This window comes from Neopelma chrysocephalum, unplaced genomic scaffold, assembly GCF_003984885.1.
Source record: "Neopelma chrysocephalum unplaced genomic scaffold, ASM398488v2 Primary Assembly neopelma1_80b, whole genome shotgun sequence".
Lineage (NCBI taxonomy): Eukaryota > Metazoa > Chordata > Aves > Passeriformes > Pipridae > Neopelma > Neopelma chrysocephalum.
The window spans coordinates 11,676,527-11,700,594 of record NW_020897742.1 but is presented as its reverse complement, the minus strand read 5'-3'; the positions used below and the strand labels follow the sequence as shown (position 1 = coordinate 11,700,594).

General features: G+C 40.5%; 1 long non-coding RNA gene across 1 annotated transcript; it reads left to right on the top strand.

Moving 5' to 3' along the window:
• On the top strand, positions 1 to 23,231 carry LOC113970889. The gene is made up of 3 exons (XR_003535368.1): positions 1 to 1,234; positions 20,533 to 20,621; positions 22,397 to 23,231. It is a non-coding gene; the product is annotated as an uncharacterized LOC113970889 (long non-coding RNA).
• The last annotated feature ends 837 nt before the right edge of the window (positions 23,232 to 24,068 follow it).

The window sequence follows — 24,068 nt, the reverse complement described above, 5'->3', positions numbered from 1 at the left end:
TTCACAGAATCACAGAATGGGTAATGTTGGAAGGGACCACAGTGGGGTCATCTGGTCCAACCTCCCTGCTCAAGCAGGGTAAAATTTTGTATTATCCCAGAATGTGAGTGAAATTTCTCAGGTCAAAAATGTACTTTGCTTGAATCAGGTAATAATGGAGAGAAGATTACTTTCAGTCTCTCTTTTTTCCCTTTGCTTTTACACCTGTAAGAGCTTTATATTATGTAGAAATCAGCTGGCCCCACCAAAGCAAGCTGGGGAACAGTTTCAGAGCATAGCGAGTTAGTTGGTGATATCTGATGTCTTTGTAAATGACCTGTGATAGGAGCTGAAGCTTACGCTTATCAAACCTGCCACTATTGCACTAACAGGGATTATGAGGAGTAGAGGATAAAGTATATTGAAGAGTTTAGAAAATTGGACCAAATTCAAACAAATAAATTGTAGACTGTAATTGTAGATAAATGCAATTGCGTACGAGTGTATTTGTTTCTGAAACAAATGTGCCAGACAGCAGTGTGCTGATTTGCAACATGCATGAGGACACTTAAGAGCAATACACAAAAAAACAGAGCAGAAGATCTAGTTTAATAGCAAAAGAAGTGAACATTACTTATATTAAATTAGGCAGTGTACTAAAAACGACAGAGGTTCCGTGTTTAATGTCCTATTTGCAGTCAAAAAAGATTTCCTACATCAGGATTTTAATACCTGGTCACGTTTCTGTGCTGCTTCTCTAAAATAAATGGCGCTCAATCTTCCTACTGCTTTATAGGTTTATTTGAGCAGTGGTATAGCCAACATGGCTGGGATATGAAAATTGAAATATTTAAATTAATATCCACCAGTGAATACTATGGTCTGCCTTTCATTGTACAAGGCTCCTTCAACATAGCAATGAAACATTTATCCTTTTGGATTTTCATGCTAAACTTATACATGGCAAAGGAGATGGCCTTGAATTTTTGCTTCTTCAGCATCATTCAGTTTAATGAATGTACAGCATCATGGAATTTCTGAGGCATGGAAGAGTTTTTTTAAATGGACTTTGCATCAGAAAACTTCAGACTGTTATCAGCACATTTCAAACTTCTGGGAAGACAGAACTTTAAAATTTTGGTTTTAAAACCTACATGGGCTCCAAGAACAGGAAGAATTTAAGGATCAACTGGAAAGTAACCTGCATGTGTCTTCAAGAGTAAACTTTGTCGTTTGCATAATTGAGCACTGCACAGTAAGTAAGGAGCAGCAGCACAGTGAGAGAGAAACTGGGCTCTGAGTAGGTGGCAATCCCTTACCAGACTGTCCAAGGAAGGCCACAGAGGCTGAAGTAATTTGAGGCATCTGTGGTAGTGAATAGCTAGTCACTACGCTCGTATGCAAGGGTATGAGTTCAAACCCATTATCTCTATATATAGGTACATGTTTTATTCTTAAAATTGCCTGTAAGACCTTAATTTTTCTCTTTTGTGGATATGTAATGTGGGAATCAATCTCTAATGTTACAGATTTTTACTGCTTTGTAAGTGGTACAATATTTTATATAGTGCTTTACAATCATGTAGAGTTATAAATTCCTTAATACGTTTTCTATGACAGCTAGGTTCTCTCCTGCACTACTGGTCAATAGGCTGAATCTCTGAAATGGCAGCATAAAGGCAGAAGATTTTTAAACTGTCTTTGACCAAAGGGAACATATGTCGTCCAGTAATATCAGGTATATCATAAATCCAGTCCACAGATGAAGTGTGGAAAGTGGTGTGTGTTATACGTGTACAGTATGCTACACATTAAGTATAATAACAAAGAGTGGTAGTGAAAACAACAGCAAACTGTATGATTGGGAAAATGTCTTATATTTAATATTTAGGGAAACCTCAGGTTCTAGCTATGCAGACTTCATGAATTGCTTCGGCCCTAGATTGCACCTAAGTAGGGCTGCATTGCACATGTTTATGCAGCTAATTAAGCTTCACTGTTTACTACTTTATCCTCTGCATTGCATATAAATAAACTTTTGTTTATTGTTTTCAACTGTTAGATATATGCTGAACTAAGGGGACAGGGGGACATATGTATAAAGAAAAAGCAGAAATTTACAAGTGCTGTATTTTTTCCCTTCTATAAGGATATAGAAAAAAGCTGTATATTCTATGATTATTTGAAAACAGTGTATGTGCACCACAGTCACTGAAGGTCAAATATATAGCTTTAATAAGGGTGTTCTCCAAGTTGAATGCCTTACTTTGTAGAATTAATAGTCTGTTGTTGTTTTAATGTACTGCATACTCTTGTAAAATATATAAGCTGTAGTTCTCTTTTACATTATTACTGCAAGGTAGCATCCTGGTTTAGGATTCATAATGAAAAAAAAAAGTGTAATCTAAGATTGAAGAGGACTGCATGAAGAGAAGGAACAAATCTGTGGTTCAATACCTTCGTTTTCAAGATCTTTGCCAGTCTTCTCAGTTCCTCATTCAGCACACAGATGATTCCTCCATCCCTGTCAGCCTCTGGTATTAGCTTCCCTCACCCATTTTCTATATCTTCAGGTTTACACATTTGTGCTCCTTCCCCACAATGCCTTCCACAGCTCTCTACAGAACAGTCTTTCTATTGTCTTCCTTTCCTTCTTTAAAGCTCTCCTTTATTGTGATGCTGCCCAAAAGCTTGGCCAGCATATTAGGACCACTGCCTACTGTGCTGACTAACGTTGCCTTATTGTCTGTGTACTCCCGCATCAATCTGCCTGTTTTCTCCCTGTTTTCTCCTTTCCTAAGCGAGTATAAGTTTCTTGCAGGATTTGCCCTGCTGCACAGCAGCCAGCACGACAAGTTCCTATTACATCTGAGGTGACAGTCTGCTGGGGAAATGGAAAGGGCTTAACTACAATTGAGACCATGCTTGAACATGTAGGAAAGGCTGCTGATAGTCTAAAATAGCTTCATAATTTTACACTGCACACATGATCAGTCTGGTAAAACAGGGACTTGGTTCTCCCTAGCAGGCACTTTGGAGGCAGTGTTCTTCTGCAGGTTGCTAAGGAGAGCTTGGAGGCATGCAGGGTGGAATTCATTTCTCCTCACTTCATATGTCCTACGGTGTTAATGTTTCCATCTGAGTTGCCTATCCTAAAGAACTTTCTGATCACTGGGATTAAATAGGTACTTGTATAGGGCAATATAACTGATTGCTACTGGACATCTATTTTAGAATAGGAACAATGGTACCAATGGGAGCACTTAGATCTTCATGTTGACTGTTACGGGAGCGTAAACACATAAGTCAGATGGAAACATCTGCATTGCAGGTGTCTGGATCCTGTAAAAAAAAAAAGAATAAAAAAGATGTTTTGCTGGATCTGAGAAAAGGACAGGAATGTGCATGTTGCATGACCAAAACATTGCCTGCTCTTGTTTCTGGTCTGGCAGTGACAAGGTCCTTCAGCCTGAACAGGGCTGTGACCCTCTCTCCTTGCTGCTTTCGTGTCTCCTCTTGGGAAGCGACTGCCTGGGAGTGATAAAAGGGAGAAGAAGAAGAAGAGTAAGGAGCTGTTGTACAGCTGTGCCTGGAACTCACATAAAACAAACTGAGGAGATGCTTCTCCTTCTGTTCCTCATGTTCCCTTCATGTGATCATGCACAAAGCTGCCTCCACCACTTCTCAGGTAGACTCAGTAAAAGCTTGCGGTGTGATTTATTCCTCCTCCCAGTGACAATAATCAAGTGGAAGTGAATGTAAATGCACAAAGAAGGATTAACCATTGCTAGGAATATCAAACTGATCAGCTATTACCTGTATTCTAGAGAGGGAATCACTAACAAATATATTTTTTTCAGAATCACAGGACTAATCACTGCACTCTGTAGACAAAATGATAGCTGTTCGATCTCTGTCTGGCATGTGGGAACTTAAAATCAAGGTCATGTTCCAATCTGATTGGAATTCAGGGAAAGCAGCTTGGCTTATTACAATGACTATAGTGCTAGATTCTATTTACATTGGTAAACAGTTTAAAATACCTGACATGTTATTCAATTAAATCTGTGATTGCAAACTGACAGACCAAAGTTCATTGATTTTTTCCAACCACATTAAGCTAAGTACATGGCACAGCGTTTCATTAGCCTGTCTGCTTAACCCTTTCACCTTAATTCAATTACCTAGAATAAAATTAATGTGTAAAATATTAAATAACTCTAAATTTCTAAATTAGAAGACATTTCAAGAATATATTTATCTTGATAGTTTCTGGCATATATTTATTACTGTATGATTTACAATCTGCTACAGATCACATTCTTATTCAGATGGTAAAAGTCAGAAAATTTTTTCTCTATACTCATTCAGTAAATTAATAGATTCATAAAGGGTAAGACTGAAAAGGACGTGAGATCATCTTCTCTGACCCCATCTAGATCCCTGGTCATAAATTTTCCCTTTACTTTAGGGCAAAGACCAGTTTGACAGAAGCACAGTTTGTGATTTTGCTAAAGCAAGTCATCTGCAGAGACAGGCAAGCTTGATTTAAAGATATCAAAAAATGAAGATTTAGCCCCTTCTCTAATAATTTATTCCAGTACTCAATCACTTTCACGCTTAAAATCATGTGCCTTATTTTAAATTTGAATTTGTCTAGATTTAACTTTCAGGCATTGGTTCTTGGTGTGCTTTTCTTCAGTAGATTAAGTAGTCCCTCACTACCCACTGTTCTCTGTCTACAAAAGTTTTTGAACACTGTAATCAAGCTACAAGGCAACCTTTTTGCTACCCTAATATTATCTCTTTAAATTATTTTATTTAAGGCATTTTCTACAGCCTTCAGCTTGGTTTTGTGGCTCTCTCGTACATTTTCTCCAATTTTTCCCACCATTTAGAAAACAAATGTGGTAGAACTGAGCACAGAACTTCATTTAAAATCTCAGCAGCGCCAACTTTCATACTCTCTATTTCATTGGTTTTGGATCAACTTCTTGCCATAGTATTGTATAGGAAGTCCATGTTGAATTATTTTTCATAGTAGACAAGTACACTTGAAATTCATTGCTTTCCAGGATTTAGTCCTTGGTTCCATGCTTCTTGTCCATAAATGTCTGTCTTTCTGTGTGGCTGTATTAACTTTAATTTTCTTTTACTATGTCTAGATTAATAAATGATGGATTGTTTTGTGTGCGTGTACTGCTTTTGTTAGTATTGACTGTCTGCTAATCTCGGTGACATCTGCAAATTTTACCAACAGTGATTCCATGTTTGCTTCCAGATCATCAGTAAAAATGGTGAACGGTGTCAAGGTCTAGTACTAATCCTTATGGGATTCAAAGAGAAATAACATTACTCAGTCATGATTCCCTGTTTGTACCTTCTTTTTGGAAACAGAAAGCTGAGATCACCTGGTGAATTTCTAATTTATTTAACATGTATTTACTGTGTTATATGCTCTTTTTGTTTTGATCAGAAAGTCATGTGGCACTAAGTGTAATGGTTGTCAACAAGTATTTCTTCAGTTTTCTACAAGAACAAGCTTTAATACTTTTTAGATAAGGGTAAGATTCCAAAAACTGTACAAAAAACTGTAAAATTGTGTTTTAAAGTGCGTTTAAGGGCAAGCAGAGCAATTGAAATGTATTCAAAGTAAATAGCCTCTCAAGTTTGTCTTACGTGTTTTCAGTTTGTTGCTCTGCGGGGGATTAGTTAAGAATGATTGTTGTGTAAGATTCTTTATTTTTAAACATCAAAGAAAAATTTGTATTTTTCTCTTTTCTGCAAGATATGATCCTTAATATTAGTTATGAAGGTGTCTAGTGTGTGCATTATCTGTTGTGTTGTATTTCTTCCGGATGGTAATTGAAAAAAGATCCCTTCAATGAGTTCACTAACTACTGATGAAAAAAAACAGGTCTGAGATGTAGAAGTTTGCTTATGAAGTTGCATTCACAGTTTTATAGTGGGTTATGTAAATATTCAGTTTTTTACAGAAGCAGTTCTCTGAGCAGATTTCCATGCCACAGCACAGGTGTGTTAACTGTCAGTATCAGCATTCACTGTCTAAATCCTGAGATAAGATCAGGGTAAGGATTCATCAGAGATATTGAACTGTGGCTGTATAAAGCCTTTGCAGGTAAATAGCATAGAGCCTTCAGCTCCCAGGTTCTGGCTCACTGCTAATACAGAACATGTCTTGCAGGATTCCAAAAGGTTCCATAATTCTCCCCTACACTGGAAGTGTTATGGAAAAAAAATGCATCGTTTTTGTCACACTGCCCTGGCATTATCCTTTCTTTCAGTCTGATTTCCTTATGCATAAGCAAAAACCACCAAAGTTCAGTACCAAGCCAAAAGCAGTTCAAGTGTCCTTGTGAGGGTACCTGAGGCACAAAGACTTTGCTGACTGTTTTGTTTCAAAAAGTCCCCTGCCCGTCTACTTTTTCCATAATTTGCAAGGCCTTGCAGAGTGAAAAGTGGTGTCACCCTGCAGGTACCACAGGGTGAGATTTTGAAAGTAGGCAGATCCTGGGAAGCATCTGGCACCAATGACTTACTGAGGTGGTGTGAGCAGGAGGGAAGGAGACACGGGACTGCATGAGTGTAGCTTTTCCCATGTAGGTTGCAATGGTGATTCATAGGCCCATTCTGCTCTGTGCTTAACAGCATTCTCATGGATAACCTGAGACTTGTACTTTTAAATGAGAGTGGTGGGAAACTTTTGAGGTGAAAGTCATAAAGATGAGATGGCATTGAGCAAGTATTTCTAAGAGGGTCATTAGTCTTTTGAATAATAACTAAGGGTTCTCTCTATCAACCTTAATGCAGCTCCTGTTGTCCAAGTCTGATCATAGGAATTACTGGTGTCTAGAAATCATAAATGCTTTGTACAGCATTCTCTTGAATGGTATTTTGTTTGAAGCCAACCAGAGAAGTACAAAACCCCCCCCATAATAATAAAATAACCCATAAAATTATTTCTTAGAGATCCAAACTAGGCCAGTCTTTGCGACCTTTTTCTGTTTTGCTGAGCCTATAAATTGTTGTAGTCATTCTTTGTGAATATCCTGGTGTTGTGGTTTAACCCCAGCCAGCACCTGTTCACCACACAGCCACTCGCTCTCTGCATGGCAGGATAAGGGAGAGAATCAGAAGAGCAAAAGTGAGAAAACTTGTAGGTTGAGATAAAGATAGTTTAATAGGTAAAGCAAAAGCCATGCACACAAGCAAAGCAGAACAAGGAATTCATTCACCACTTACTGCAGGTAGGCAGATGTTCAGCTATCCCCAGGAAGGTAGGGCTCCATCACATGTAACAGTGACACCATCACTTCAAATGCCCCCTCCTTCCCCCAGGTTTATATGCTGAGCATGACCCCATATGGTATAGGATGTCCCTTGGATCATTTGGGGTCAACTGTCCTGGCTGTGTCCCCTCCGAGCTCCCTGTGCGCCTCCAGCCTCCTCACTGGTGGGATGAGGTGAGAAACAAAAAAAGGCCTTGGCTGTGTGAGCACAGCTCAGCAGCAATGAAAACATCCCTGTATTATTGTAGTGGATTGACCCTGGCTGGGTGCTAGCTACCCACCAAAGCCACTCTACCACTCACCTCTGCAACCGGACGGGGGAGAAAATATAACAAAGGGTTCAGGAGTTGAGATAAGGACCAAGAGAGATCACTCACTGATTACTGTCATGGGCAAAACACTCAAAATGGGGATATTAATTAAATTTATTACTAACAAAATCAGAGCAGGATAATGAGAAATAAAATAAATCTTAAAAGCACCTTCCCTGCACCCCTCCTTCCTTCCCAAGTTCTACCTCCTCCTCCTCAGCGGTGGTGGGAGATGGGGAATGGGGGTTGTGTTCAGTTCATCAAAGGTTGTTTCTTCTGCTGCTCAGGGAGAGGCATCCTTCCCATGCTCCCATGGTATCCTTCCTGTGGGAGACAGTCCTCCATGAACTTCTCCAGCATGAGTCCATCCCATGGGCAACAGTTCTCCACAAACTGCTGCAACGTGGGTCACTCTTCACAAGTGCAGTCCTTCAGGCGCAGGCTGCTCCAGTGTGGGTCATCCACAGGGCCACAAGTCCTACCCAGAAAACCTCCTCCAGTGTGGGCTCTCCATGTTAGCAGATCTCTGCCAGTACCCTGCTGCAGCACAGATTTCCCACAGATTCACAGCCCTCTCTCAGGCATCCACCTGCTCCAGTGTGGGTCTCCTCCACAGGCTGCAGGTGGATCCCTGCACCCCCATTGACTTCCATGGGCTGCAGGGGCACAGCCAAAACCAGCACTCCAGGGTGTGCATGTCATCTGAAAAACCTACCCAACAAAAGCATTCTACTCACAGTTGTTCTTTCTCTTCTCTGGGTTCAGATCAGAGTCCATGGGCCTGAATATTATCTCAGTGCATGGAATGGTGTGGTTGCATTGCTGTTATGCCCTGCAGCATTATTCATCCCTTTTCCCAATCCAGCAGCCTGTGCTTTTGAGCAAGAGTCATTACAACCAAGCGTGCTGTTCTCTGGGATGCTCTAAGGCAGCGGAAATGTCTGCGATCCAACTCTCAGCTCAAGAGTATTGTGCACCAGGATATTAACTGTAAAACTGGCAATATTGCTTTGGTGCAGAGGCTTCCTCCAGGCACCCACAAGACAGATGGCTTTATCAGTACACAGCCATTCACCTCTGCATTGCAATTGGGAAGAAGTACAAGCAAATTTTCAACTATCTTTGCTAAGCAATTTTACAGCCGTCTATCTGAAATTAAAGCACCCTCTCTTGGTTGTGCTTTGCATTTTTATAGTGACTGGCAATCTTTTTGCACAGTGCTATGCTCAGCCTTCCATTGGGTTTTTAGTGCTCACAAAAATACGCAACACTAAGTTAATGAAGATGAGTGTTTCAGACTGTAGGGAGCCAAGCAAAGGAGAATTCTGTGTAATCTGTATAATTGGACACTTCCTATAGACAGTGTAAAAAAACAAATCATTTCTGGCAGAGAAAGACTTCTGTGTAGAAGTTCATAGGAATCAATTGATCTGCACCTCATGGAAAGTTTTTGTAGAACCTATACAAAGGGCATCTTCCAGCCTGCAGCCTGTCAGTCACATTCCTGAAGTGAACTTTGGTTTACAGGTCTTTGAGGTGGTATGAACCAAGGACTGAAGCAGTGCATTTTTTGGTAACTGGGTGTCTGTCTTTGGCTCAAATGAGTGGAAATCCATGAACACATCTCTTAAGTTGGAGTGAATTTCCATCAGAGTCAAAACAGGTCAGAGATAAATTTTAAGATGAAGCAGTCCAGACATTTGCACCCCCTGACAATTGTAGTACCTGTGCTCCAGTTTCCAAATAAAGGTGTCATCAACTTCCCATAAGAAGGGGTAAGACTGAAACGTTTTTAAAGAGTAGTATTGCCTCGCCATCAGGGAAAAGCAGTAGGCATAGATTTCTATAAGCTGTAAAATGGGAGTTTACAATCAGCTCTGAAACTAACTTCAAGGTGGGACAGTCTGTCACTGCAGTTCCCAATTCACAGCTCTGCACTGAAAGCAGTGCAAACTGGACAAGTCAATGTCTGATAATCAGTAAAAACCTTGTTGACAAGGCTATGATGCAAGAAAGAGGTAAAAAACTAAAAGGATTTTTTTTTTTAATCTTTGTATACTAGGGCAGTGAATCCTTATGCATTTCCTGCCTTGGAGAAGGAATGTGGGAAGAGTGGAAGAAGTCCTCTAACTCTGAGTGAGGAAAAAAAAATCCCAACAGCTTTTATTTCAAACCCTCCATTTGTCTGCAGGTCTGGGAAGGCTGTCGAAGTGTTGGTAAGAACATAGTAACATGAGAGAGGAATTCACACAGAGGAGGTAGGGAAGCAGGAAAGAAGAGTAGAAGGACGCGCAACTTGAAGAGGCCCATTTGCACATTCTTCATAAAGAAACACTTCCTACTTTTCTTTATACCCATTTCTTTCTAAGTCTGCTTCATCCTTTCAGAATGAGAGAACAGAAACTGCCCATGTTATTAAAAATGCTGGTTCACCACTCATTTTTTGAAGTGTATTTTGATGTGTTCTCTAGTCCTTTCCAAATAATTCAGTTGCTTTTTTGACCCCTTACTGGGTATGGAGCTGACTTCTTCATGGAATCATTATTTTAATCCTGAACAGTCCTTATCAGTTTAAGTAATTATGTGCACCATTTTGCAATGTCCTACACAGAATTTCATCTGCCATTTTATCACAAGTTGTCCGTGGTCATAGTGCTTTTCTGCAGCTTTGCACAGTCAGCTTTTGATTTTAGTCCCTGTGATAACTGTAGTGAAATCAGCAGTCTCTGTTCTCCCATTATTCATCACCTTTTCCAGGTCATTTAAGACTTTGCTGAGCGGCACAGATCCTGACAAAAATCCCATAGGATTGCGTTAGTGATTTCCTTCCAGTGGGAAAATGTTGCATTCCTACTTTTCTTCTTTTTCTTTCTTATTTTTTAATTGCTTATTAATTCAAATAGGATCTTTTTAACCCATGAGACTTCCTTTTTAAGGGCTTTTTTTTTTCTCCATTGAATTTTAAAAATGCACTTTAGTACATCTTGTATGCTTATTTGTCAGTTCCTAAAAAAAAAACGCCAGTGGGCTTGTGAAGTGTCTTCTCTTTACAGATGCTTAATGGAGTGCATCCCAATATATTTTTCCACGTGTCTGGTCATTCTGTTCCTTGCAATGGTTCCTACTGACTTGCTGAACAAGGACATCATATCCACTCATCTGTAGTTCCTCAGATCATCCCTGAAATCCTTTGTAAAAATTACCCATTTCCCCACCTTCCCACCCCCTGACACACAAAATTCCCAGTGAGAGGTTACACACTGCAGCTCGCGGTTGTGTTATTTCATCCTTCGGTTGGTTTAGAACTCTTGGGTGAATTCCATCTGGCCCTAGTGAGCTGTTAGTGTTTTGTTGTGGGAAATACAATCTCTGAAGAGAGAACTCCACGCTAAGTCCAGTGGATCTTAGTTCAGTGCAAATGCTCACTGCTCTGTCCCTCTTGTTTTGATTTCCACTCCCATGTAATTTGAATTCTGTTCTAGTAATTTCTGCTTGGCCTCACAGTCAAACATCCACAACACTTCATCAGAATAAAGACTGTCTAATGAAAAAAAAATGTTACAGAAATTGTGTTCTTTGGATTAATCTATTTTTCGTGCTTTATTTCATATTTATTGCGTAGATTGTTTTACCCTCTTGAGTTGATGAATTTTTACAGTGTTCAGCTAGAGAGTTCACAACATAAGACATGTACCTTTACATGGGATTGTGCCTAAAAATAGACTGTCAATAGTGTTAAATAGCCACAATTGTGCTGGCACAGTGACATGCCAGAAATAATAGAAGTCTCTTTAAGGGATTAGAACATTTAAATTGGAAGACAGACAGTAAGGGATGGGAACCATGTGTAATCAGCAATGTGAAGGCAATTGCAAGGAACCAAAACAAGGGAACGTATCAGAAAGCATGCAAGAACAAAAAATCAGTCAGCAAGGTTCCCACTAAAGCTATATAATTTAATTTGAAGGTTTGAAGGATTTTCTGTCATACTTTGAAAGCTCAAGTAATTTATATCTTCTTATACTTCAGTTTAAAGTCTTACAAGAGAATTTACAGACCTTTTTTGATTTTAGTGGATTAATTCACTAGCCTGTTGCATTGGAGACACGCAGCAAACAGGAGAATATATTCAGGATGGATCAAAGCATTTACAGTTTCTAAATCAGAAACCATTTTTGGATTTTACAGATCTAGACATCCATTGCTGCTAAATGTAAGAAACTTTTCCAGGAGACCACTAAGGAAGACTTCATATTCTCTGGATGTTTAGTCACATTTGCTAATGCAGGAATGGTAAATGTCAGTAAAATTCTGCATTTTGATAATAGCACTAGAATATTTTAACTGTGATCACACGTAGAACAAGTTTCAGCCCTTCTAAAAAGAAGATTGTACAGGATTGTGTAGAAGGTGGAACAGGTGCTTTTGTAGGATTCATGACTCACAATTTATAAAACCATATGGAATATAGTCACCCACACATTTTGACTATCTGAAAATTTTGTTTGAAAAGAGCAGAGAGGTAGCAATGAAATGACTGGCTGAAATTGTGTACTTCTGTTGTAAATCAGAGCCTTGGAATTAGAACCAAATTTGTGGTCATAGTTGCAATGTATCTGTGTCATCTTGCAATGAATCCTTTTATATTCTGGAGTCCTGGTACCCCAAATATTCCCACTGCAGCTATATTTTCACATGCTCTGAAACAAATGAAAAATGTCCCTAGCTACAGAAATGCACTGCATACAGTATGTTAAGGTCTTTCACACACATAAAGTGTGGCAGTTCTTTGCAAGCCATCCAGTCATTCACAGGCATTTAGGAGATCTCGTGCCCTATCCTCAGCTGCCATACCCAAATATCTACTTCTGGAATTATATGTCAGAAGGCCGCTGCCTAACCTCTCTCATTTGTGTGACTCAGAGATTTGGCATGTGTGTAACAGGGTTGCAATGTGGGAGATACAGGAGGAGGAAGAACCCTGCTCAAGAGTTGGTTGCCCATTTGCTCATGAGCACAGTTTTACTGATAAGATTTTGCAGCAGCAGTACAGCACTGCCAGGAATGATCTGTCCAGCTTTTTACAAACAAGTTCAAATTCCAAAGGCTCTGACCTGTGTGTATATGTACAGTGGGTAGGTTACAATGGTTACACAGGTAATATCTGTCAGTATATCTGTACACTGGGTATCAAGATGCAGAAGATATCTGGGATGCTGTGATGAAGCCTGTCATGATCTGGAACTCTCTGTAAATGGAATGAGGGATGCCCAGGAGGACATGGAGTCTGACAATCCAGCTTTTAGTCTCATCAGCCACAGAAGCAGCAAAGGACACAACGTAAAGAGTTTTCTCATCACAGATAGTAATAAAATTTCTCACACCAACTCTCACAGTGAAAAACACCCACTGAGGACTGGATAGCCAGGAACACATGTTCAGCCTGGCGCAGGAGCCAGTATCTGGTGGGTGTCTTGGTATAGTGGACTTTGGGGAGCAGAGCAGAGTGAGAAAGCATGCCTTGCTCCTTAACAAGCTCTCCTCTTTTTCTTCAATCTCTTCTAAACGGAAGGGAAATTTCGGGCTGTTCACAGGAAAGAGCCTAGTGCCTTGTTTCTTTGCAAAACAGCAGCCATTTTATGTCATTCTTTTAGAGGAACAAAGAATCTACTGTCATGGATTAATAGCAGCTAAGTGGCACACAGTCACAGGAATGTGTGTCCTCTTGAGTAATGATATGTCTCGCAACTCATGTATCCAGGTATATCCATTGGGGTGCCATAGGCTTCTCTAGTCAGATCAGCAGTGCCTTGGTAGCTGAAAAATGACTCTATGTTAAAGGATGATACCCACCTTCTTCACAAGCTGTCAGGAGTGCATTGTGTGTCCTTCAGTGCACTACCTTGCTTAAGTGGTGTGTGCCCTGAATACTGGGATCATTTCAGGACAGTACATCGCACTTGTGAGAAAACAGGACCTCTGTTACCAAGTGTTTCCAGGGTTAACTGGGACTCTGGACCTCTGCTGGAAGTTTGTCCACTGCCTGCCAGATGTGAACCTTCCCAGAATAATGGCTATAGATAAGTCTGCCCACCAATATGCACCCGAACAGTTCTCAGGTTAATGAGCTCAGCTCTCAGGCCAATTGTTCCAGCTTCTCTGGTAGCAAGTTGTGCTGGTTGACTTCTGAACCTGCCTCAGAAGCAGCAAGGCATAAAGTTGTTGCTCTAAAAAGACAGCTGTAATTCTGCTATGCATTTTAAACTCAACCAGCTCTCCATGAGTGGATATTAGGTAAGATACAATAGGCAAGTGCTTGTGATGCAATATCACTTACACAGCAGAGGCAGGCAATCTCCCCCCTCCCCATATCTGCTAGAACAGTTTTTTATTGCAGTCCAACCTACAGATTCTGCAAAACAAAGGTGGACCCAAACACAGAGTTGCCAGTGGTTGGCGTGAATGTAGCAGCATGTTTTTGAAAGGTGCTAGTTTCCATGAAGGTCTTTAGACCTTCAAGATCGCATAGCTCTCTGTTAATGCCCAACTGATGGCTCACAGTAGCAGTCAGTTCTGTAGGGCAGTGACTGACTACATCGGAGATTGTCCCCACAATGATGATGTATTTGCATATCAGGTCAGACAGTAACTGTTCATGCAGAGCCTTAAATTCAGTACTTCTCATGTGTTTGCTTTCCTGTGTGTAGTGGGCTACTCAATGTTACTAGTGTTGCTTTCTCTCTATGAAGACCTCCCCTGAGTGAGGGGAGATGAAGCTTGGCTATGGACCACATCCAGAATTTGGTGAATGAGGTAAAAATCAGTGTTCAAGGACATCCTCACTTATCAATATCTAAGAGGAGAGGAAGGGTTTGATGATCCTCCTTTTGTGAGGTTAAACATAACCTTTTCTTGTAATACGTGCTTCTCATTTGCTTTGGTCATCTTAAAAGCTGTTCTTCATGACACCTTGTAGTAGGTTCATTTTGAATTCTTCTGCTCTAATTAGTGGGATGCAGTTTTTGTGACTGGCTGTATTTACCCTGTTGATGTCTTTGTGCTAGTTGTACCAACTCACTGTAGTATCAACACTTCTTGCCCCAAAGCTTAACATAAACATTTTAAATAGGTAAATTAGAATGGGATTTTAGAGCAACTAGTTCCAAGGCTGACATCTGTGCTAGCCTTATCTGGAGTTAGGAGAGAGGTATCCAGCCCTGCTTGACCAGAACTGGGTTCCAGGTAAGCTCTGTTAGTAGTGCCTTTGTGCTTTGCCGGTGGCAGTAGCATTTACCTACCTTTGCTTTGGAAATGCTTACGGATTTTCTTCCCCCTGTAGTTTCTAACAGACAGAACCTGCAGCATTTTAAGACAAATTTTGCTTTCATGAAGTTCTCCTTTCTCCATAGCAGAAATGAACTTTATTTTCAGCTATTCTTTTGCTGTTACATTTTTGTCAGCTTCTGTTCTTTCATCCCTCAATGGCATCAAAGGACTGTGGGTAGGCAGGCTGCAAACACAGGAATAACCACTTGGCAGTGGAGCTGTGGGAAGTGCAGGAGTCAATTCTCAGCAGGAAATAAACGGATAGTTTAAGCTACTTCAGTGGTAACTCCATAAGCTTCAGCAACACAAATCTCTTGCTGCTGTATATCTGTAACCTTAGATGACTTTGAGGACTGAACTCTCTGCAGTCTATGCCTCAGCTCATCTACACAACATTGCAGTCTTCTTTACTGATGGTATTTCCTACTTCTATCATCAACATATTCCAATGCATCTCCTTAATTTTGTGCTTCAACAAAGATATTACTGTGTGATGCAACAATACAACTAATATTGTTCCTGTTCCTTGCCTGCCTCATCATCTTAAAATTCATTAACCACCCTCACATCCCTCCTTAGCTCTGTGCTTTGCTGCAATGCCTAAAAAATTTGCAAACAGTCTGACTGTGAGTGAGCTGAGAACATTGCCTCGCATGCCAAGCAATACGTTCTCTTTGTTTCCCTGTGCTCCTTCAACTGGTGGCAACCATCTGCCTCCACACAGACTGTAGGTTCTTTGGGGTAGGACCATCTCTTCCTTCTGTAAGCTGACAGTGCCCAGTCCTGTTACTCCGACAGTTACATTTGGCTTAGGCAAAATTCCTTTTAGCTTAGCTCTAATTTTTAAGTAATGCACAGAATGATTTGCAAGGACATACTCTCAGATCTAATAACTGTTGAAGTCAAAAAGCCCAGGATTAGTCATACAGTTGTGTGTAGAGGAAGATTTGCTGGTTTGTTTTCTTTATATGGTTGATTTTATTGATTTGCCTGCAAAGACAAACCTTTGTGTTTACTCCTATCCCGCACAAAGGGATGCAGTGAAAGCCATAGGTAGGTTCAGAATCCTACCCTGTATTCCTCCACCCTAGCCTCTTTAAGGATGATGAATTTTAGAAAGTACTTCTTTAGTTAAATATCTGGATTGTTTTCAAAATTATGACTTCCAAATGTCATGTTGTCATCGAAGCACAGAATGAAAATTGTGCATGTGTTATGGGAAATCCTCTTGTAAAATTTTGCCCTTGTATCAGTGTGGAGGGCCTAGAGTAAATCAATCTTTATAACCCTCAAAGCCAGCAGGGAATCTTGCTTTAAACCATTTATTGTTCAGCACATAGGCAGTGCCCTGTAGTGTTCTACCTGCAGTCTGTTCCTGTCAGGTAGGAGAAACCACTGTGGGAGACATCAGCCCCAATCCCTTGAGGCATATGGTGGGTCACAAGAAACTGTTGCCCATCAACATGCACACATGCCACTTGCCTGAGGTCCCTTGGGGCTGCCAAAAGCCTCCTGTCTTCAGGTGTGCAGGCTGCCTTCCCCTGGCAGAGAGGGGTGGCTGTCACCCCAGCCACCCCTGGGGCAGGATTATCCCCTGCTTGGGCTCATGTTCTTGCTCTCACATTGTCACAATCATGACCTTGCTGCACCAAAGCCGGTAATGTGGCTTCCCATAGGAAGCAACTGCGGCAGTGGGAGAATCACCTGCCTTTCCCCTGCCTTTGCCACCATTGCTCGGGGCCCAAATAATACCCATAGGTCAGCACACACTAGCCCCGGCCAGCACACACAAGTCAGCAATAACAGCATTGCAAATAGGAACCACCAGCAGCAGTTTGAGCAGGTCCCAATGAGACCTGTGTGCTTTTTGCAAGGGGCTTTCTGAGATAACCCTGTTGCACTGGGGGAAACCCTAGGGAGGCTGCTCACCTGGGCACCTCCATCAACTCTTCCCATGGTTTAACTCCCACACCTGACCTACTTACCTCACTCCTCCTCCACTCTGCTGCAGGATGGCTACAAAGTTCTTTAGAAATAGATTAAAAAAAAAAAAAGAAAGCAGCGAGGGGGGAAAAAGCATTTATAGTTGTAGGCAGTGGACTGTGGTGTATGTGAGAGTCAGGGCCTGCTACCATCCAGAGTCTCAAGTGCCGTAGGCCATTGCTATTCCAAATCCCGCAGGGATTTCCAGTGGCAAGAACTGATGAGAAAAAAGCGGTATGGGACCCTTTCCTGAAGAGAAATTTCTAATCTAGAAGCTGAAGTATTGATGTAGAGGGAAATGTATATGTAACTGCCCTTTTGTCAGGATAAAAATGAATATGCTAGGAAGTATCTGGGAAAATGAGCTGGAAAATCAGAATCATTGTATGGAGCACAGGAAGTAAGGAAAACTGGAAAGTTGTTGAGCCTGACTTTAAGAGATAACATATTTAAGGATCTGAAAGTGCATTCTTATGATGAGAGAATCTTAGAATCATTAAATCTGGGAAAGACCTCTAAGATCATAAAGTCCAGCTGTCAAGAGAAGCAGAGGCCTGTGAAAGAAGTCTGGGGCACATAGAGAAAGTGTCAGGTCCAGGGATGATTACTGCCTAAATGTTTGAGGCATTTGCCTCAGGGTGGTTTACAGCACAGACTGCAAAATCTGCCAAAAGAGCAGGGCCCTGAGCCCCCTGCTGCTGTGCTTTCCCTGCTGCTTGCACTGAGCTGAGGTGGGTGATGTCATGTGCACTGCGCTCTGGAGAGACAGGGACATGCAGCACTGGCAACATGGAGAGCTTTTTGGGGAGTGCCAGTCAAGAAGGTGCTTCTAACAGTGTGTAAAGAATTTATTTCTGTTGGTTAATTCCTGCTGCATTTGGGGAAGCAGCCCTTGCTGATGACAAAGGCACAGGATTACAGTGAAGGAACTTATTAATTTCTCCTCTTAATAGAAATAGAGCACAAGATGGTGAATATTGACAGCTGGGTTCAAAATGTTCCTTGTCTTTAATTTTGGGGAGGATATCAGCATATCATTGACATTTTCAGCTGCTTGTTACCTATTAGGAAACAGTACCCCCATTAAGCAGTGAAGGCATTAGTGGATGAATGAAGTGAGTAGTCTGCACAGCCCATGGGATCCCCGTGTATGTGCCAAAAGAGGCCTTTGTGGCTCGTTGGCCAGTCCCTTGCCCAGGAGGGGCACATTCGTCTCTGCATCCTGGCAGTCAGGACTCAATTTTCAGAGGCTTGAACTTCAAAAGGAACAGAGGCAGCCCTTTGTTTATTCAAAGTTCACCTGAAACAGCCTATGAGGGTTATTCTTTCAGAGCCCTTGGGCAACTAATACAGATTTTGGTAACATCTGCAATTACAGAAAAATGTTCTATAATTCAGCTGTGTTGAGCATGGCCAAGAAATCCTTTTTAAAGACAGCTGTGGTAGTCAAAGCATATTCTTTGCTTTCCCTTTTATTTTCTGCACAAAGAAAGTTGTTTGGAAAGCTCTCCCATTCTGAATACCATGCCACAGGAATCTCACTGCCATTCTCCAAATGGAAAGAGTTACACACAAAATGGCAGAAATAGGTAGTAATACATTTTTTTGCACCTCCTGGAACTCCGATACTGCAGTAAGGAGGTTTTTCTTTGAATGTAGGCAAAGCTGGAAATTTAAAGGAAAAACTCAGTGTTCTGTGTATTTCCAGAAAAAGGTGGACTCTGCAACATTAGCCTTATCCTGCTCTGGGCAGCAAGCACAGGCACTGTCCTGCTTGTTCAGGAAAGCTGGCATGGGGCATACAGTAAGAAGAATTTTTCATAGTACTGGTTTTCATCTCAAATGCATTTTGGCAGATACTGATTCCTATTAACTTCAGTAGGCTCCCAATTTTATGTTGATTGCTTCCTGTTAATACAGTATTTCTTATAGCTAAGGAACATAGCACTTAAGGTTTAGCATGGGGGCACTGTGCAAGCTGCATATTATGAAACAAAGGAACCAACAGATTGGCAGGTTCCCAGACTCTTGCTTTTAGTGCCCAGAGAAGCTGTGGAAATGTTCAAAGCCACGTTGGATGGGGCTTGGAGCAACCTGCTCTAATGGAAGTTGTCCCTGCCCATGGCAGGGGAGTTGAAACTAGATGACCTTCAAAGCTCCTTGCCAACCCAAACTATTCTATGATGATCTGCTGATGATGATTTAGACTGACACTATAGGATGAGTTTTACTCGTTAACTTTTTTTTGAATGAGACGTAACTCTGCTGGTGCCAACAAGGTTGATGTGGTACAAAGATGGTGCAGCAAAAGGAAAATGAGATCTGCCCACTGTGTGCTGTGTAAGCCAGAGCCTCAGAATCAAACAGAAGTGTTCCTTTATATAACATTAATTAGGTATCTGCTGAAAAGAAGATGAGTTATGAGAATTCTTGAAAAGTGGTATCATTGTGGAATACCTAATATAGAGTACTTCTCCAGGTAGAAACATATTTCTGCTCTTTTACAGCAGAAATATTTTTCAGCGAGCTTTAGGATGCCATAGCAGAGATTATAGGGGTGCAAATCAGCACTGATCTCTGGAACACTTGTGATGAAAACTGATGTGGGTTCAATGTGCTCACTGGTGGTATACTGACTTACACCACCTGAAATTTTTTACCTTGCAAGTAGGACTAAATCTGGAGTCAAATTCTGCCTTGCTATCCATATTCAAGGTTGCATGTATTGATAATGAAAAAAGGAGCTTTCTCAACACGATCTATCCATGGACACTCCTAAAAGATGGAGAAATTAATTTTGTAAATTAGATTTTACCACCATTTCTCACATAGTGTGCTATATGACTCCAGGAACAGAACTGAATCCAGTGAAAAGAGATCACCGTTAACAGAAAGTAGTAATAACAGTAAGTATCAGATTAGGTATTTCTAGTGGTAAAGATTTAGCAGTAGAGAAACAAGCAAGAACATGCATAATGCTGAATAAAAGAGAACACTCTCGGGAAAGAAATAATTTATTTTTGAATATACCTCCAAATAGCCATGTAATATTAGCACATCCTTTCAACTCGGGTCATGGCTGCATTAAGGTTCCTACCCAGTCAGGTCAACCTGTGGGTATAAATATATGCTTTAAGTTATGTAAACACCATCCAATCCTACACCATCCAATCCTATTTGCATCGTCACTCTATGACACGAAATGCTATAATGACCTCCTTTTCATTTGTCCAGTGCTATGTATAAAGCAGGCTTAGGTCCTTTTCTTGTTAAGGAGGTCGGCTTTCTTAATGAGCTTTAAGCATTCCCAGAGAGTCTTTCAATATTGCAAGACATACCTGGCCCCAGGCAGGACAGTTATGGCTCTGCCAACACCTAAGTGGTGCAGACAGATCCCATGTGACAGGTTATGTAACTGAGCTGGGCTTTATATGCCCCGGGACCCAAAGCATGTAAAGGGCTCGAGGGAGAAGAGCATCAGGTGAGGAAAAGATGTTTGCATACTATGCTTCTTGGGGTGCTTTTGGCATTGTAGCAAACAATATTAGGCTTAATGTTATGCTTCATTAAGAGGTCAATTTGTAATAAATCCGTGGGATTTAGTGATGATTTGTGTGTTCTAGAATTGAAGGGGCTGATATTCTACGAAGACTCAGAAATCATGATGATTCCTCTCCGGAGAATGACACCTGGGTATATAAGGTTGTTGCAGGTATGAAATTATGTGGGTTTGGTTTTTTTTCTGCTTTTAATTGATCTTCATAGTACCTGTGTTTCTCTTGACCAGCCTGATTTTATTTCAAATTATTGCATGACCAACCCAAGGGAACACTTGTTTCTTGTGGGTTAACTTACATAGCAACACAAAGAAGGCTTAATTAAGCCTCTGCTGAAAAGCAATTGAATTCTGATATATCTTGATAATTGGTATCATGGTGGAATACCAAATGCAGAATACTTGGAAGGAGTTTATGCTTCTGCAGTGCTAAAACAGAAACTGCTTCTCCATAATTTTCTCTTTCAATGGCTTTGTGTATTTGGGGCAGTAGGAAAATGTTAACGGGAAGAAGGATGATGGCTTCCTGATCAACTCAGATGAGCTGTCAGTGAAACACTTCACCCAGCTTCCATGGCTGTGATAAAGAAACCTCAGTCAGTGATGTGCTCTGGAACACAGGGGGACATTCAATCATTATATGAAAAAAAAATAAAATAAAAGCAAGCATAGAAAATGCTTTAAAACAACTGAATAATGGAGACTAAAGCAGCAAAGCATATATATATATATACATATACATATAGCAAAGTAGAACATCTTCCTTATTTTACTACATATTTTGATATTTACAGTGCATCTATCCTTTCTCTGGAAAATGTCACAGCTCTTAACAGTGTGATCTGCATCCAGAATCATAGGCTACAGTAGCTGAGAGGTGATGATTGAGTAGTTGAGAGGCTGAGCTAACGATACTGTGTTTCAGACCTAGCAATGAATTTCTTTCATGTTTCCCTATATATCTTTCGGTATCACCCTACGTAGTAATTCTGTTTGGAATTTTCATTGTCTTTATTTATTCTACTGCTGAAGAAGCCCCAGTCAGATACATTTGTCAAGGTCAGAGCACTCAGCTCTGATTCTTTAAGCTCTATAAAAAAACTGGAATATGGAAGTGAAAATCAGGCTCCTTGGAATCTGTTGCTCCTCTCAGTGGTGCCATCCATGCTTTCTGTCCATGGATTGCAAGGGAAATCATTAAAAACATTATTTGAGGCCTAGTCCTCTTTTCATGTACAAAAAAAATGCAGCAACTAGAAAGACACATGATATGTTTTAACTCAAAGAACCAGTGTGTATTGGAATTTCCATTTTGCTCTCTAGAGAGTCCATACAACTGCATTTCTGCTTTTTGGTTAGTATATCATATGTACTAGGCAAGCAACAGTAACTTCTTTTTTGATTGTTTTTCAGATAATAGGTAATTGATTTCTTTTTATCTTTACTTTGATTGTCTTGAACGAAGACGCTGTGTCTTGGTTATACTTGACAAAGTGACTGTGTTAAAACTTGTCTACTTGTCTACTGGAGCTCATGAGCGGTGTTCGTGATCCCTTTTAGCCTTGCTTTTCTGAATTAATATCTAATGTTCAAGGGAGCATCTCTGTGTTAGTAGCTAATCTGTGGGAAGGAAGAGATCTTTGTACTTTGCTGAACAAGAAAGTTCCTTCTCCTTTATGCCTAAGCCTCCACACTTGATTCATCTCACCCTCTCGGCATGGTAGCCACATGGAACCCCATTAAAGTCACCAAAATCAATAGTTGCAATTGAAAGAAAAATCGTATCAGAAATGTGTCCTTTCTTTTGCAAACTGATAAAAAGGCATGTTAAATGGCATGGAGAAGAAAGAAGTGCTTTGTAGGTTCCAAAGCCCTTCCTTTGTGTGGCACTCAGCTGAATCAGCATGTAACTTGCCCTGTTTCTCCCACAGACTCAAGCTGCAGCAAAAATTGTTATCAACCCATCAGACACAGCACTGCAACGGGCGGCGTTCCTCCTGGGAGTGTTTGGGATCAGTATATCCAGCTACAGCACACACCAGCTAACTCAAACAAAGAGATTTCCCTTGACCCCTTAAGCTGTGTTGGGATGTGACCCAAGAAGTCCAAGCTTATGACAGCCACTGCTGATGAGTGGCTTTTCTGCCTCAGTTACCAGTGTGGAGGTAATGAGACACTTTGCAGTCGTGACTTCTACATGCAAAGTTAAAAAGATGGAAGAATTCCAGACATCTTCAAGAAAGAAAAAAATGCTATCAGAATAATCAGATTTCCAAATAACAAAAACTGTCTGTAAATACAATGGACTTCTTTTGTTATCCAGTGTATACACAGAGAGAGACCTAAAGGTATAAAAATGCAGTTACATTCGGAGTAGGTGTAAACAGGTTGATGGGGGTGCTGTGCTTCAGGAGAATTGCACTGCATTGCAGCTTTTGCAAATTGACTCTGATGCAAAGACTGGTTTTGAAAAGAAGTTAAAGGCAACGTATTCCTCTAACAGAGTTAGAACAAATGAAAGTAATCTCCCATTGACTCTTTTCACTATTCTATCTAACTAGATATGTACATTTGTGTGTATTTCAGAATTTGTGCATTCTAGCCTTTTTTATTGAATCCTAAACATTTCTTGATGCCTTTTGAGTAGCAATGTCTGTGTATTGTAACACAAGCTGGTGGTCTTCTGCCACAGCAGAGAAGGCCACAGGCTACACCAGCCATATGGTGCTGGGAAAGGCCCGTGGCTCCAGACCAGATAACTTCATGACTCTGTACAGTAACTCTCTGTTCTAGAAAGTATCAGTAAAAATATCTGATCAAATTCCTCTGCAAAGCCAAATCATCCCATAATATATATTCTGATTAACATAGAAATAGAGATTAACCTTTTTTTCCCTCCTTCTCCCTGTTTTTTTTTCTCACTTGGTGCAATAGCTTATTCAAGAATGTTCTTTTACTATTGGTTTGCATTTTTCCAACTGTTTCTGATGTTTTATGTAAACATAGCTTTGTGGGCTCTTCTGTACATATGTTAACAATTAAAATCCTTTGTTCTCAGTTACTAAATACAAATATTATTTTGGAGTTTTTTAGTGTTTAAAATTATTTAATCTGTCAACAGTGTATATATTCAACCACTAAGGGGCATCCTACACAGCTGAATATTTTGAACTCTTCAGGTTGCTCATTCCAACATTACAAACCACAAATTGAATCAGGCTGAAATTTTTACTTTTTGGGTTTTTTTTAAAACTGTTGTTTCTCGTTTCCTTTTTTCTCATCCCCTCCAAGAAATGTCTCTCCTCTCCCACAGCTCTTGTAAACTGAAGATGATGAGAAAATCAGCATTTACAAGGCCTTTTTTTCCAATGTGCCAGGTCACAAATTACCTGCATCTTGTATGGACTTCTGTTTATATTTAAAAAATCATATAATGCAATATTCCAACTTCTGACTTCCCCTACAAGAAATGAAACAAAATACTTGAACCCCTTGACAAAAGTAAGAATGATACCTCTGAAAAGCATTCAGTCACATAGACTGACATTACACAGTGTGACCCCCACCATCACCCTCAGTATGCCACAATTATGGCTTTTTAAT